We start from the raw sequence: 16142 nt of genomic DNA, 5'->3' as shown, positions 1-16142 counted from the left end.
GTGATGGACAGGGAGGCCTTGCGTGCTACAGTCCATGAGGTTGCAGAGTTGGACACAACTGAGGGACTGAACTGAACTGAAGGATCGTTAACCTACTGAGTGCACTGGGCAGGATGTGGGTCTCATGCCACCATTGTTTTATTGTTTGGGGGCATGTCTCATGCTTCTGTTGCATGGTTTTATTGTGAAGCAAGCCGGCTTGATTTTGTGATTAGGCAAACCTTTTTTCTTGAGTGATCATTAACAAACAGGGGTTCTCCCAGTGGGGTCGCTAGGAGTCAGACACGACCGATCGACTTCACTTTCACTTTTCCCTTTCATGCATTGGAGAAGGAAATGGCAACCTACTCCAGTGTTCTTGCCTGGAGAATCCCAGGGATGAGGGAGCCTGGTGGGCTGCCATCTATGGGGTCGCACAGAGTCAGACACGACTGAAGCGACTTAGCAGCAATAGCAGCAGTGTAATTAACTATTTAATCACCTACATCGTCCCTTTACTCTGTGTCTATCATTTACAACATCAATGACTGCTTGTTTCTATCTGCTTTCTGTTTGTGCCTAATTGTCCTCTTTCTTTAAGATACTTATTACTTAAGTTAATTAATTAATTAATATTAATTAAATTAGGAACCACTCTGTTTCTTGAGGGACAAGAAAGCCACCCTCATCACCAAAGAATATTAAAAGAAAACAAAACAGCACAGATTAAATCTATAACTGAGAATAAAAGATTCAATTAGACCCTAAAATATAAACCATTAAGATTCTGGGCCTAACCAAAAACAAACAAATTAAAGCCTTAAGTAACCCTCTTCCAGATTTAAAAACTGTTTTGGGAAAAATGGTTTAGATCTTCAAAACCACGGCTATAATCTCTTTTAATGATTTTGCTAATGCTTTTTGGTATATTTCTTTTAATTTTCACCTTTTGTAGACTCATGCTCCGATGTTTAACATCTAAGAGAGTAAAAGGATGATGCTGACCAGAGTGACTTTGACTTAAAGTTCTCCCAACAGAGAAGGGACAGTCAGCCAGGTGTTTTACTCATTCCCTAGGCAAGTCTGTGCCTGGATGGAGGAGGACAGGGACAGAGTGAATGGACAAGTAGGTGTGATTAAACAGTTAATCCCACCAGGGGATTATAAGTAGAAAAAAATCTGGGAGACCCCTGTGTAAATTAATGATTACTCAAGAAAGTACGTTTGCTTAACCACAAAACTAAGCAGGCTTGCTTCACAACAAAATCATTCAAAAGAAGCATGAAGCATGCCCCCAAACAATAAGACAATGATGGCATGAGACCCACATCCCGCCCAATGAGCTCAGTAAGTTAATGATCCCTAGGATATGCCCTCTGCACACATAAAAAAATAATAATTTTTATTTTTATGGACCTAATTTGACCATGTATAGACAAGAAAAATCCCCTGCCTATGGAGGAAGAGCTGATGATGGAAGCATTATGTCTACTCAAGAAAGACAAAAAAGTTCTTCCCCTACTCCCCACTGTTGCTTGATTATAAAACTATAGCCCAGTTCTCAGGGCTCAGAATTTCTTGCCTGCCCTCTTACAAGCCTTGTAAGCACCCTGTTCTACTAAATCACTTATATATTACTTTGCCTGTAGCTAAATTCTTTTCTGCACTAAGACATAAAACACTGTGGTACCGGAGCTCTTTGGAGCTCCTGAAACATCACCCAGTGGTTTCACCTCCAGGCCTTGTGAAAACCACATATTTCCAAAGGCCTCTTAGGATTCAACCACCTAGCTGAGAACTGCTGGGTGGATGTCTCAATCTTCTTGCCAAGACTTTACAATGACTTATGAACCATCCTGAAAAACTGGATTGGATATAGCCAGGTGTCCTTCAAATAAGGCACCGTAAACCTTAAGCTATGCTAAATACTCAAGCAATAAATTCCACAAATATTTATTGTAAGAAAGAAACTTAACTTTAACTATTGAAGTCACTGTACTCAGGTGGGAGAAACAGACATGTGGACTATAGTGAAAGTGAAGTCGCTCAGCTGCATCCAGCTCTTTGCGACCCCATGGACTGTAGCCTACTACACTCCTTCGTCCATGGGATTTTCCAGGCAAGAATACTGGAGTGGGTTGCCACTGCCTTCTCCAGAGGATCTTCCTGACCCGGGATCGAACCCGTTTCCCACACTGAAGGCGGACGCTTTACCATCTGAGCCCCCAGGGAAGTCACAACACTGCCCAAATGAGAAGGTTAAAATGAGGATGTTAATAGGATTTGCTCTATCTGTAAAACTTTCTGAAGTAATTATTAGAAAGGACTATATATGAATTTTGAAAAGGCTAAAATACAAATACAAAATGGTATAAAATCACACTGGCAAAAGATGCTGACTTAGGCCTTGAAGAAAGAATGGCTTTAATGGATACAATATGAGTAGGATTTCAAATGGTGGAGATGAGAAGAAGGCATTGCATGTAGAAGGAGAAGTACGAGCCAGGACAAGAGATAGAAACATTCTGGACTTCTTCAGGGGACAGGCTGCTACCCTGTGTGACAGAAAGGTAGAGTATGGAGCACAGTCAACTCCAGACAAAGCTAGAAAGGGATATGGAGACCCAATGGGTGAAGTCCAGGAGTACTGCTTTCTGACTTCACATATGAGAGTCTTTTGGTCACTTTCTCTCCCAAAAGTTCAATTTTCCTGATTACATCAGAGAAAAAGATTTTATTTGATGCTCAGCTGAACAGCTGCTAAGGTCTTTTGAAGAGGAAAGTGGGGTGAGAGCCATCTATAAGGCCAGAGGTCATCGAGAGTAGTTGGTGGAAATTTTAGAGCAGTGGTTCTGAGTCCTCAGTGCAGTCACATGGGGAATTTTTAAAATGTCTGAAATGAGGCCCAGGAACCTGTGGTTATTTTTTTTTTTAATCACTCCTACGTGATTCTAATGAGCAATGGTTTTTCCAGTATGGAAAATATAACAGATTTGAGAAATCATCAAATAGAAGGCCACTGATCCCACATGGAGAGGAAGAAGTAATTTGGGAGTCACAGATCCACAAGTCCACTGCCACAGCTGCAGATAGACCAGGAATTCTATGGAATTCAAGAAGTTCATTTTCTCCCATTGCCTAATCCATATTCCATCATCTTGACTATCTTATCTGAGAAAGTATATACCTCACAAACTTAGAGGAAAGATAATTTGATGATTATATGCTGGACAAGCATCTCTAGCCCCAAACCATTACTCATAGAGCATTGTGATTCAAGGAGGGTATAATTTGTCACTGCCTGGTATCATGTTGAGCAAGTCAACTGATCTGAAGCTTAGGGTACAATGGGTGGGGAGCATGGAGAACATTTACTACTTGATCTGTGTGATAACATAGAAAGATAGACTCCACTGTGCAGTTTCGATAAAGTGGATCCATGCACAACATCTGAGCGACTGAACTGAACTGGTGCACAGCATCTAGTTTTTATAGCCACCTTTCACTGCTCTTTATTTCCCAAGCTGTTTCTTTTTCCCCTATTAAGAAATAGATCCTTCATTTTTATAACACTTTCATGAATATTCATTTGTCCTTAACTGTCTTAGAAAGCATTCCAAAATTTTTGAGAAGTGTCTGCTACCAAGAGATGCATGTTGGCATGTATGTGATGCTGATATATTAGGATTTGGTTTTGAAGCATTGAATAAAGAATTAGATTTCATCTCCACTAGCCCTGAGTTTTCATTAAGTCCTATCAGTGAGACCAGTAATTCACACCACTGATCTTTCCAGCTGATGTAATCTCTGTCAGTCGATTGAACCAGATTCCTAGTAAGCCTGATGGCCTCACGGGCCTTCTCTTCTCGTGAAGCAGGAAGAAGGGTCCTTCCAAGATGACTTGCCAAGGGCAGGTGGTGGTCATGGGGCTAGTACCAACTCAGAGATGCTGTCATAATAATAGGGCTGTAGCCTCAAAAGCTCTGAACTTTTCTGAAAGGGACCCCAAGACAGCCCAAAGGGGGAGGTAATTGGTCTAACAGAAGTCTCAAAGCACTGATCCATCATACCTGATAATTCACAGTGTAATGGTTATCTCAGTCTAAGAGGCATTTTATCACTCAAGTGTGAATTTTGTGTCAGCTATGGGTGAGGCACTCAGTGGGTTTCGGTAATATACAATGGACCTTACCCAGGTCCACTGAATATGACTGTTACTGGAACAGGTGAGGAAAGGGGTCCCCTCATTTATTAAGGACTAGCCTTGTAAGGGTAGTGTCCTGCCTGCAGCAGCCATTTCATTTACTAATTCATCGAGCAAGCACTTAGAACAGTGTCAAGACACAAAGAAGAATGCCCTTCCCTCCTTCTTTCTTTTTTTGCATCTTTCTTTCCTCCTTCTTCTTTTCTTCCTTCCACAAATATGTAAGGAGTACCTGTTACTGTGCCTTATGGACTAGGGTTAAAATGGTGAACCAAATTTAACTGGTATTTTTTTAGTGCAGAAATTCTTAATCTGGGCTCCACGGATTCCCCTAGAATCTGTGGACAGACTTCAGGGAGTTGGTGAGCTTGAATGATAGAAATTGCATCTTTATTTTCACTAATCTCTAACTGCAGTTTATCATTTGATTTAATCATGTGCATAGGCAACAAAACACAGCAGTATTAAAAATACCTATGCCCAGATCACCAATAGAAATCATAGACATTTTTATCTCACCTTACAGTTTTTTCAGACATCTCAAAAAAATTAGTGATTATTCTCATCACTACTTAAAAATTATGGTAGGTTTTGTTATTTAATGTGTTAATAAAGAACCATATTTAACTATATCTCAAATTTATATTTTAATATTTTGATGATCTTAATTCAATATTTGGTTTCCTTTGTAATCCTATGTATTTTACTTTATGCATTTTAAAACAGGATTCTGAGTAGGGTCCATAGGCTTCACCAGGTAGCAAAATGAATCTTGGCTCAAAATGGTTATAAGTCCTTGCCCTAGTAAGAGAGATATGCCTTAAAGAAATAAACACACCAATATGTAATTGAAAATAGTGCTAAGAGCTCATTAAAAAGTTTAGGTGTGAGGGATGCCTTACAGTAGAAGGCATGGCCTCTCCAGTTTCTAATCTAGTGGGACCTACCTGGATTTTACTTCCATCTCTCCTACACCAGGTCCCATGTGGGTCCTTGAGATACAACATCTGTACCTGCCAGTCTAGTATAAGTCAGAGCCAACCACACATAAGGAAATACGGAACCAAGACGATTTCTGTTAGAGAGCAGAGGCCTGAAGAAAATGAACCAGGGTGATGAGGTAAAGAACAAAAGAGGTGCTCTGGGTCATCCAGGAAGACAGGGCGGGTCTCTCTGAGAAGGTAGCACTTGTGCTGAGACCTCGAGGAGGAGATCTAGGGGAGGAATTTTACAGATAGGACAAAGGACCTGAGACAGGAGCAAGTAAGCTCTCAGTTCCCTTGAAGTAATGGTAGTTGTTTCCCTGCCACACTCTGCTTTTGGAGGAAGAAACAAATCACAAGTTGCTGTATTCAGAGGTCCCACCTCATTCCTGAGAACTATGTTTCACCTGATATCACAGAGCCCATACCCCTGATTTGGAGAGGCCCGCAAGAGTGGAAAACAAACCTCTCCACTATAGGGATTGGGGAACAGTGACTATTTGCCTCTAAAATGCATCCCAGTTCCACCTTTCAAGGCCTCCTGGGTTCACATCTTTTCCCAGCTGAGTCCAGGGAAAGCTACTCATTTGCCTCTATGGCTTTGACCTTTAGAATAATCACTCTTTCCTAATTTAAAAAAAAAAAAAAAGATATCAAAGCTCCTGTCAGCAGCCTCTATGACATCATTTGTAGATTATTAAAATCTACAAAAATCCTACCCAGTGGCTATGAAACAAGCTCATATAAAGGACTTCTTCTAAAATAACACAATAATTTCAGCGATATCACAAAGTCATTGCATGTTCAGCCCTATACCCTATAATAAATGTGAGCTGAATTATTGCACAAATGTCATCAAGGGCACATGTAATCATTTTTATTGAAAAGTGGACCAATTGCTCCTGTCAGACTACCATTCCAGATATTGCTAAACCTTCAACTGCATAGCATCCCCTCTACTCTCACATACTTACAATGTCACAAGAAAATAAGTGAAGATTTGACATCTCATAAAAGGTTGCGAACCTCCTTCGTATACAGCCCTATTAAGTTTCTACACTTAAGTCTGTGGTCAGATGTGAGACTGAGACCAATGGTCAGATGATAGACTTAACCCACTGCAAAATCATGCATAATTATACTCCAACAAAAAAATAAAATAAAATGGGGTAGGACTAGAGGCATGTGACTCCATTTGGAGACTAGGAGGGAAAATGAATGACTGTTAAACCACAGCAGTAAAGGACTGCAGGAAAGAGATGCATACCACCAGTAGGCGTTCAATTTAAAAAAAAAAAAAATTAAATGCCAGAAAATCATGTCTATTGGGCTTATTTATCATGACAACTCCAAGACAAGTTTATTTCCTGGGCTTATAATCACCTCTAACTAGGAGAAGTACCCACAGAAAATGAGCTTTGTACCAGCAATACACTCTCCCTAGAATAGAGCTGGTATCTTGATTAATAACACTGATTAAAATCCAGCCTTGTGCAATGAAGGGTTGTCAGCAGCTTAGGAGAACACAGATTAGGAGTAAAAAAGAAAACAGCTTAGGAGTAAAAAAAAAAAAAAGGAAGATTTAAAAAAAAATGCACCTGTAAAAAAACATGATGAAAAGAATATGTATATATATGTATAACTGAATCACTATGCTGTACACCAGAAACTAACACAACATTGTAAATCAACTATACCTTGACTAAAATTTTTATTAAATACAAAAAAGTAAATCAACTATACTTCAGTTAAATTTTTATTAAATGCAAAAAATCATGCATAATTTAAAAATAAATTGCATCTTAAATAAAGACAATAAATGTTAGAAATAGTTCCCAAAATCAAGAGTTGAGGTAAAAGGACTTTTGGCAGAAAGTTCAATTAGAAGAACATCCCCAAATCCTTAAATTTCCAGTGAATCATCAGTGTAAAAGTTTTTCCTTCTAAAGCAATATTTTAAAAGAAACCCGGGGTAGCAGAAAGAGCCTCGAACTTGAAATCAGTTGATGTAAGTTCCAGAACTAGCTCTGCACCTGGTTCTCTGTGTGAACTTGAGTAGGTTTTACTCTGTACTACGTCGTCCCTCTGGACCTCTGTTTCCTAATATGTAAAATTACTGGGTTAGAAGAGATTATTTCTGAGACCCTTTGCAGTTCTAAAACTCGGCCTCTCTAATTAAAATAGGCACATGTATCACTAGGCAATAGATTTCTAACAGGAACATGATCCTAGCAAGTATCTTTAGACTTCCAATATGGTCCACTAAGGGATGCATGAGCACTGTGACAAGCATATGGGATATTTAGGCAGCTGGTGGATTTTTCTCTTTTTTTAACTGGAAATCCACTGATGAATATATCCGGCATTATATTTGATCTTTTACATGCCTCTTTGGGGTGATTTGTACTATTTCTGATTGGGCCTCTCCTGCGAATGGAGTTCTCCCCTTCCCAAGAGAAAAGGAAGAAAAAGAGAAGAGCGTCACTTCCCAGTATATTCCAGGCAGCCTCACCCTGTGAAGAGCTCCATTGTTCTCCACTACATTTTTTCAAAGGATTTCCAAATTAAAGGAATTTGAGGAGCACTCCATATGTTTATGAAGATTTACAATGACTACCAGCACATTAAAGAGTCAGAAATCCTGCCGTAAAAATTCCTGCCTAGCTTTAACTCAGAGTTTCCCAAACTCATTTGTCTGCAGCCCTCTTTTTCACATTACCTGCTATCTCAAGGAACCAGTGTTACGTGGAAACACTTTGGGAAGGTTGGAGTGCAGATCAGGGGCCCACTGAGAAAGAGCTCAATCAGGAGACATTCTCACTGGGATACCCACCTGCAATGAGTTCAGTGGTACCCTCCAAAGCATGGGTCCAAAAGTGAACTTCAATATGTGACCTTCTTTGGAATAAGGACTTTTGCAGGTAAATTAAGTTTAGGATCCTGAGATTAAATCACCCTGGCTTAGTGTGAGCTGTAAATCCAATAATGAACATTCCTGTAAGAGACAGAAAGGACACACAAAGAGACAGAGGCAAAAGCCATGTGAAGACAGAGGTAAAGATTGGAGCTGTGCTGCCACAGCCAAGGCAGCCCGGAGCCACCGTGAGCTGGAAGAGGCAAGCAGGGATCAGCTCCTAAAGTCCTGAGAGTGGGCATGGCCCTGTTGACACCTTAATTTCAGGATTCTGGCCCCCAGGATGGCTAGAGGATAAAGTTTTCTTGTTTTAACTCACCCAGTTGGTCGTAATTTGCTACCGCAGTCCTAAGAAAGTACTGCTGCTGCTGCTGCTAAGTCGCTTCAGTCGTGTCCGACTCTGTGTGACCCCATAGATGGCAGCCCACCAGGCTCCCCCATCCCTGGGATTCTCCAGGCAAGAACACTGGAATGGGTTGCCATTTCCTTCTCCAATGCATGAAAGTGAAAAGTGAAAGGGAAGTCGCTCAGTCGTGTCTGACTCTTCGCGACCCCATGGACACTGCCTTTATCTTCCTTTCTTAAATTTTTTAAAATAATTGTATTTATTTATTTTTGGCTGTGCTGGGTTCTCATTGTTTGTGAGCTTTTCTCTAGTTGAGGCGAGAGGGGGCTACTCTCTAGTTGTAGTACACAGGCTCCCCATTGCTGTGGCTTCTCTCATTGTGGAGCACAAGCTGTAGGGTTCACAGGCTTCAGTAGTTGTGGCATGTGGGCTCAGCAGCTGTGGTTCCGGAGCTCTAGAGCACAGGCTCAACAGTTGTGATGCATGGGCTCAGTTGCCCCAAGGCACATGGGATCTTCCCAGACCAGGGATCAAACTCATGTCTCCTGCATTGGCAGGTGGATTCTTCACCACTGAGCCACCAGGGAAGCACTTCCTTTTTTTTTAATTTATTTTTTAATTGGAGGAAAATTGCTTTAATGTTGTGTTGGTTTCTGCTGTACAACACAAATAAGCCATAATTATACATATATGTATATTTACATATGTGCATATATGCAAGAGGCTCCTTCTTGAGCCTCCCTCCCTTCCCCCATCCCATGTCCCTAGGTCATCACAGAGTGCCTGGCTGGGCTCCCTGTATTATGCAGAAACTTCTCATCAGCCATCTATTTTACACATGGTAGAGTATATATCCCAGGGGCAGGGGAGCCTGGTGGGCTGCCGACTATGGGGTCACACAGAGTCGGACACAACTGAAGTGACTTAGCAGCAGAGTATATATGTCAATGCTACTTTCTCCATTTGCCCTGCTCTCTCCTACAAGTGGCCTACAAGTCCATTCTCTATATCTGAGTCTTCATTCCTTCCCTGCAAATAGGTTAATCAATACCATTTCTAAATATATATATATATGCATTAATATATGATACTTATTTTTCTCTTTCTGACTTACTTTACTTTGTATAACAGGCTATACCTTCCTTTGACATCACCCGTTAGTTGAACTATTTGACACAATACCTCTGATTATATGTAGTATATACTTTTCTTAAGCCGCATTTTTATAAATATGAGAGATTACTAGAGATTAATTGAAATCTCACAGCTACTAAGTACTGCCTGTGACATCTGGATCTAGTTTTATCTGATGTGAGAGTTGAGCCCTCAACCTAGTATGGTATCAGAACAGGTTACTTACTAAACACCCTCATACCAGAAGCTTAAGATGACAGAAGCTTATTTCTTGTTCAAATAACAGTCCAATGTGGATATAAGGTGAACAGTTTTCCTGGGGCTATTCTGGAGCCCAGGCTCCTTCTGCCTGTGGCTCTGCCATCTGCTACGCCTCAGGGTTCCTTGCTTCCAGAGGCAGATAGGAAAATAGGAGATGGAGAAAGCATGCTTGCTTTTTAATCACCTCCTCCCAGAAGGACTTCCCCGGTGGCTCAGGTGGTAAAGCATCTGCCTACAATGCAGGAGACCTGGGTTTGATCCCTGGGTCTGGAAGATCCCCTGGAGAAGGAAATAGCAACCCACTCCAGTACTCTCGCCTGGAAAATCCCATTGACGGAGGAGCGTGGTAGGCTACAGTCCATGGGGTTGCAAAGAGTCGGATACGACTGAGTGACTTCACTTTCTTTCTTTTCTTCTTTCCCAGAAGGAATGTGTCTCAGAAGGAATGTGTCTCTGTTCACATTCTGTTAGAAAAAGTGGCTCATATGGGCCCACCTCCAGGCTAGAGGCTTAGAACTCTAGCCCCAAGCTGGGCAACTTCTTCCCAGGAATAGCTCTATACTTTGGATAAGAAACATAAATGTGGTGAGGAGTTGATCATCTCTGCCATGACAGTACTGATACATGGATGAATGAGTGAGTGAACGAGTGAGTGAATGAAGAGATCTTGCTTCTCACACTTCTGCTGACAAAAATAAAAGATGTTGGTCTATTTAAAGGTGCCGTTCCTGGTAGGAGGAAAACTAACTAAATTACCTAAATAGAGGAGTCTCCAGGCTCACTAAGGTCTCTAGAGTTATCAAAATAGCATCAAAACATTCCCTCTTTTCTGAGGACACTGTGCAGAGATATTTAATTGTCCATATATGTATATATGGACTAGGCCACCCAATGTGTCACTGGTCAGTTGGATGCCCATATTGAAGACTACATTCCAACCATCTTCAACATTCATTTTGGCCCTTTTGTTCTGAACAACAAGATGTAGATAGAAGTGGTAAAGAATCACCTGCCAATACAGGAGACACGGGAGATGTAGGTTAGATCCCTGGTTGCGGGGGGAGATCCCCTGGAAGAGGAAATGGTAACCCACTCCAGTATTCTTGCCTGGAAAATCCCATGGACAGAGGAGCCTGGTGGACTACAGTCCATGGGTCACAAACAGTTGGACTGAGCACACATGCCAAATATCAAGTATCCTTAAAAGAAGGGGGCTTCTTTCTTCCCTTCTTTCTCCTTCCTCCAGACTGGAAGTTGAGGAGCCAGGAGCTTCCTAGGTTTGAGGAACAAGCTAGAGGGAACCCAGTTGTCTGCTGCCAGAGCTGTCCCAGAGCTGCCAAACCAGTCCCAGATTGCCCAACTCTAGATTTGGTTTACGTGAGAGATATCAGTTTCTATCATGTTTAAGTCACTGTTGTCTTCAGTTTTCTATCACCCGTAGACTGCCCTAATCATGACTAATACACACAGGACTCTTGTTTCTCTTTATCAAGGAGTATCATCATGCAAAACACACCATTAATGACCAAACCAGCCTCCACCACAACTATTTCTGCAAACCGAAGGATTTATCTGGATATTTTATCACTGGCATTTCTTTTTTTTTTTTTTAATTTTATTTTATTTTTAAACTTTACATAACTGTATTAGTTTTGCCAAATATCAAAATGAATCTGCCACAGGTATACATGTGTTCCCCATCCTGAACCCTCCTCCCTCCTCCCTCCCCATTCCATCCCTCTGGGTCGTCCCAGTGCACCAGCCCCAAGCATCCAGTATCGTGCATCGAACCTGGACTGGCAACTCATTTCATACATGATATTTTACATGTTTCAATGCCATTCTCCCAAATCTTTCCACCCTCTCCCTCTCCCACAGATTCCATAAGACTGTTCTATACATCAGTGTCTCTTTTGCTGTCTCGTACACAGGGTTATTGTTACCATCTTTCTAAATTCCATATATATGCGTTAGTATACTGTATTGGTGTTTTTCTTTCTGGCTTACTTCACTCTGTATAATAGGCTCCAGTTTCATCCACCTCATTAGAACTGATTCAAATGTATTCTTTTTAATGGCTGAATAATACTCCATTGTGTGTATGTACCACAGCTTTCTTATCCATTCATCTGCTGATGGACATCTAGGTTGCTTCCATGTCTTGGCTATTATAAACAGTGCTGCGATGAACATTGGGGTACTCGTGTCTCTTTCCCTTCTGGTTTCCTCAGTGTGTATGCCCAGCAGTGGGATTTCTGGCTCATAAGGCAGGTCTATTTCCAGTTTTTTAAGGAATCTCCACACTGTTCTCCATAGTGGCTGTACTAGTTTGCATTCCCACCAACAGTGTAAGAGGGTTCCCTTTTCTCCACACCCTCTCCAGCATTTATTACTTGTAGACTTTTGGATCGCAGCCATTCTGACTGGTGTGAAATGGTACCTCATAGTGGTTTTGATTTGCATTTCTCTGATAATGAGTGATGTTGAGCATCTTTTCATGTGTTTGTTAGCCATCTGTATGTCTTCTTTGGAGAAATGTCTATTTAGTTCTTTGGCCCATTTTTTGATTGGGTCATTTATTTTTCTGGAGTTGAGCTGTAGGAGTTGCTTGTATATTCTCGAGATTAGTTGTTTGTCAGTTGCTTCATTTGCTATTATCTTCTCCCATTCTGAACCATCCCCTTTGTGTCAGGGCGGGAACCAGACACTATTATCACTGGCATTTCTGACTTCCCACCCTCAGTCACCTCAGCTGGCATCAGTTGATGTCAGGGCTTGCTAGGCAAGGTTACCAACAACTTGACAAATAGGAGGAAATTAAGGGTTTTCTCTTAGGCCTGGCCCACAAGTTGCCTCACTGTCAAGCCTGTCTTACCATTGAGTGACTCTGGTGGGTTGGGTTAAATGTTTAATGGTAGAAATCCTTGCAGACAACTGTCATCTGCCTGGAAGTTACAGCTTCCTATTACCCTTGTAAACCTTCAGGGACAGAAGCTCAAAAATGACCCAGTTTCTACTGATACTTTTACAGAGAAGTTTGCCTTACCTAATACCTCCCTGGTTAGGACTGCTAGCCAAGGTAACCTTCAATCCTGATGCAGAGGCTGACACAAGGCAGGCCTCTACTGCTGCATGGCAATGATATTTCTGTGGAAAGTTCTGCTCATCAGTGGGGAATTCAAACTCTCAATTTTGACTTATGCAGAATCTCAAAGTTTCAGGATACACCATAGGACACTGGTTCTAGTTCCTAACTCCAAGAAAGGCTCCACTGAGATCACTGTTGACTTTCTCTCCTTAGACCAGTGGTTTGCAATATTCGTTTGACCATGAATGCTTAGAGGAAGTGATGCATCATATGGTCCACCTCCCTAGAAATACAGTATATATATTCATGCAACATCAAACTTTGTCCCCGATTTCCTGAGGTGCCAGGCCCCCTGAAGCCTATTCATGAGTCCAGAGCCCCCAGGTTAAAAAATCTTAAAAAAAATTTTTTATTGGAATATAGTTGATTTACAATGTTGGGTTAGTTTCTGCTATCCAACAAAAATGAATCAGTTATACATATAGATTTATCCACTCTTTTTTAGATTCTATTCCCACATAAGTCATTACAGCTTATTTGAGTAGAGCTCCCTATGGTATACAGTCAATCCTTATTAGTTATCTATTTTATATATAGTAGTGTGTATATGTCATGCCTTTGAACCTCGGAGCAGATTTAAAAACCTCTGGAGTTATCCAATTTTTTCTTTTCTCCACTTCTGCTCTTGAATGAAAGTAGACCAAAGTCAGTTTTAGAAGCTTCAGCTGCTCATGGACTTTACTGATATTCATGACCAACAATGAGAGGAATGCTGCACACCCTTCCCTACTTCCTGCTCTGAAGTCCTTTATCTGAGATTCAGGTCCCACCTAACTCTCCTTTCCTGCCGTATCTCCCACAGACAGCCCATACTTGGACATCTGAAATGTTTGTTTGCTGTTTCCCACACATGCCAAGGTGCTGCCTTCTATCCTCTGTCTTTGCTCAGACAATTTCCTAACCCTATACACCTCTTGGTCCATCACTATCTGTCAAAATACCACTCATTCTTCAATACCATGGAAAAACAGACTTCTTTATAAAGCTTTTCTTGAACCCTTCCTTTGTGTTCTTAGCCTAAGTTTCAACATCTGTTAAAGTATGAACATCTATCATAGATTAGTTGGGCTGCCATACAGCAGAATATTTGAACTCTTGACGTTTGAAATCAGAAAAACTGGGTTTCAATCCTGGCTCAGTCTCTCTCTTGCTATGTCACCTTGTATACATTTCATAACCTAGCTGTGCTTCAGTTCCCTCACTGACAAAATAAAGATAGTAACAGCCTGTTTCATGGTGTTAAATGAGCTAATCCATGAAAAATTCTTACTGCAATGCTTGGCACACTGAAAGCATTTGGTAAGGTGTAGTTATTTTTATTTTATTAATAGTATGCCTTTGTCTCCACCCCCTATCATTAAGCTATAAAGTAGCTGAGGGAAGAGCCTGAGTCTTAGTCATCACTAAATACCTCATAGAACCTAGAAAGAAAGACAAATAAGCAAACCTTTGCACATAGTAAATACCTAGTATATGATATTTGAATTTAAGTGAATCATCCATAAAAATGTAATCTAAGAATTCAAGATAGCACTGTTGTCATCTGCATTTTTACAAATAGATGAGAGTACATGGAACCATAAGATACATGCTATATTGAGACTAGAAACCATTCTTGGCCTTGAAAAAAGTCCTGATTATACATCTCTGTCCTAATTCCAGGATTTATATTCCACCACGAAGGCTATGCCAAGAATTCCCATCTTCTCAATTAAAGTTGTTTCCCTTCTCACAATTATACAGACATTTATTCAGCAATTCCTGATGGCATACACTATGTAAGGGATCAGATATAGCCTTCTCAGGCTCCTGCACACTAGCTAGCTGCCTTTCAGCACTGGATTTCGAGCTCAGGACCCAGGTCATGCATTCATTTTCATATTCTATGAACTTGAAGCCCAATGCTAGACAGCAACCAGTCTGCAGGATTTTCCTCTCTGGTGACAAGAGATGTATACTTATGGCAAATGGTAGAATAGCATGTCATGCTTCAATATAAAATAATTTTAATAATATGTATAGAAAATTACCTAGATCACATCTGACCACTCCACCTACTGAACTGACCCAAATAGGCCCCTGCCAAACAGAAATACTAAGGTAAGGTAACAAAAACATTTTCCACATAACCAAGTTTGATTAAAAAAAAAAAAAAAGGAATTTTCAGGTGCCAAAAATGGCATGAAATCAAGTCAGAGGAACAAATATGAGCTGATACCAAGAGGAGGCCACACGAATTTCAGATGGAGTTATGGACCCCGGGGGCAAGGGAGCTAGATTTCCAACACCTACAGAGAGAAAAAAAAAAAATGAGTTCAGGCCCAAAGGAGGCTAAGAATGGAGCTGAACTCCCTGCAAAAGTATATCATCTGCCTGAGGTTTTGAGAGGGACAAAAATGATTACCTGTGAAAATTAAAACTCTGAGCCTACACCACACAGATTTGGGGCCTTAATTTATAAAACATTCATGATGTGGAAGCTCTGTCTGGTAATTTAACATAGCCTAGGGTCATTCAGAGAAGGCAATGGCACCCCACTCCAGTACACTTGCCTGGAAAATCCCACGGATGGAGGAGCCTGGTGGGCTGCAGTCCATGGGGTCGCTAGGAGTCGGACACGACTGAGCGACTTCACTTTCTCTTTTCACTTTCATGCACTGGAGAAGGAAATGGCAACCCACTCCAGTGTTCTTGCCTGGAGAATCCCAGGGACGGGGGCCTGGTGTGCTGCCATCTCTGGGGTCACACAGAGTCGGACACGACTGAAGTGACTTAGCATAGCATAGGGTCATTCATCCCCCTAGGAATCCAGCTAAAGCCAAGGCAAGATATTTCTGTAGAGACACTTTCAAAGTCCAGCTCCTCATGGTTGTTGCAAAGGCACTTTGAACTCAGAGTGGAATCCTCCCTGCTTTTGGCAGCGCAGCCTACTCATGAATGGCACCACTTCCCATTAAGGCACATAGGTCTGTGAGTTGTCCTTGATACCCTACAGTGTCCATCACTAAGGCTTACTGATTTTTCCCTCTATATCTATCAGATCTGTCCATTTCTCTTCATTTCCAATAACCCATCCTATTTCAAACCACTATCATCTGTTGCTAGCCTCCTAACTGGTTTACTGTGCATCCACTTTATCAACTGGAATAATATGAACTTGTCATCTTATAGGA

General features: G+C 41.2%; 1 long non-coding RNA gene across 5 annotated transcripts in view; it reads right to left on the bottom strand.

The window, feature by feature from the left end:
* Positions 1-16142, bottom strand: part of LOC129650048 (uncharacterized) — a 69444-nt gene that overhangs the window by 23581 nt on the left and 29721 nt on the right. Inside the window, exon 3 of one of the 5 annotated variants that reach the window (XR_008713554.1) lies at positions 13302-15257. The exons of the other annotated variants lie outside the window; for them this stretch is intronic. This is a non-coding gene — a long non-coding RNA (uncharacterized LOC129650048). Of the gene's footprint in view, positions 1-13301; positions 15258-16142 lie in introns of those variants that run through there. 5 annotated transcript variants of the gene reach the window in all.

Source organism: Bubalus kerabau, chromosome 4, assembly GCF_029407905.1.
Source record: "Bubalus kerabau isolate K-KA32 ecotype Philippines breed swamp buffalo chromosome 4, PCC_UOA_SB_1v2, whole genome shotgun sequence".
NCBI classification, from domain to species: domain Eukaryota; kingdom Metazoa; phylum Chordata; class Mammalia; order Artiodactyla; family Bovidae; genus Bubalus; species Bubalus kerabau.
Note: the sequence above shows the minus strand (reverse complement) of the source record. Positions and strands in the feature narration are given on the sequence as shown.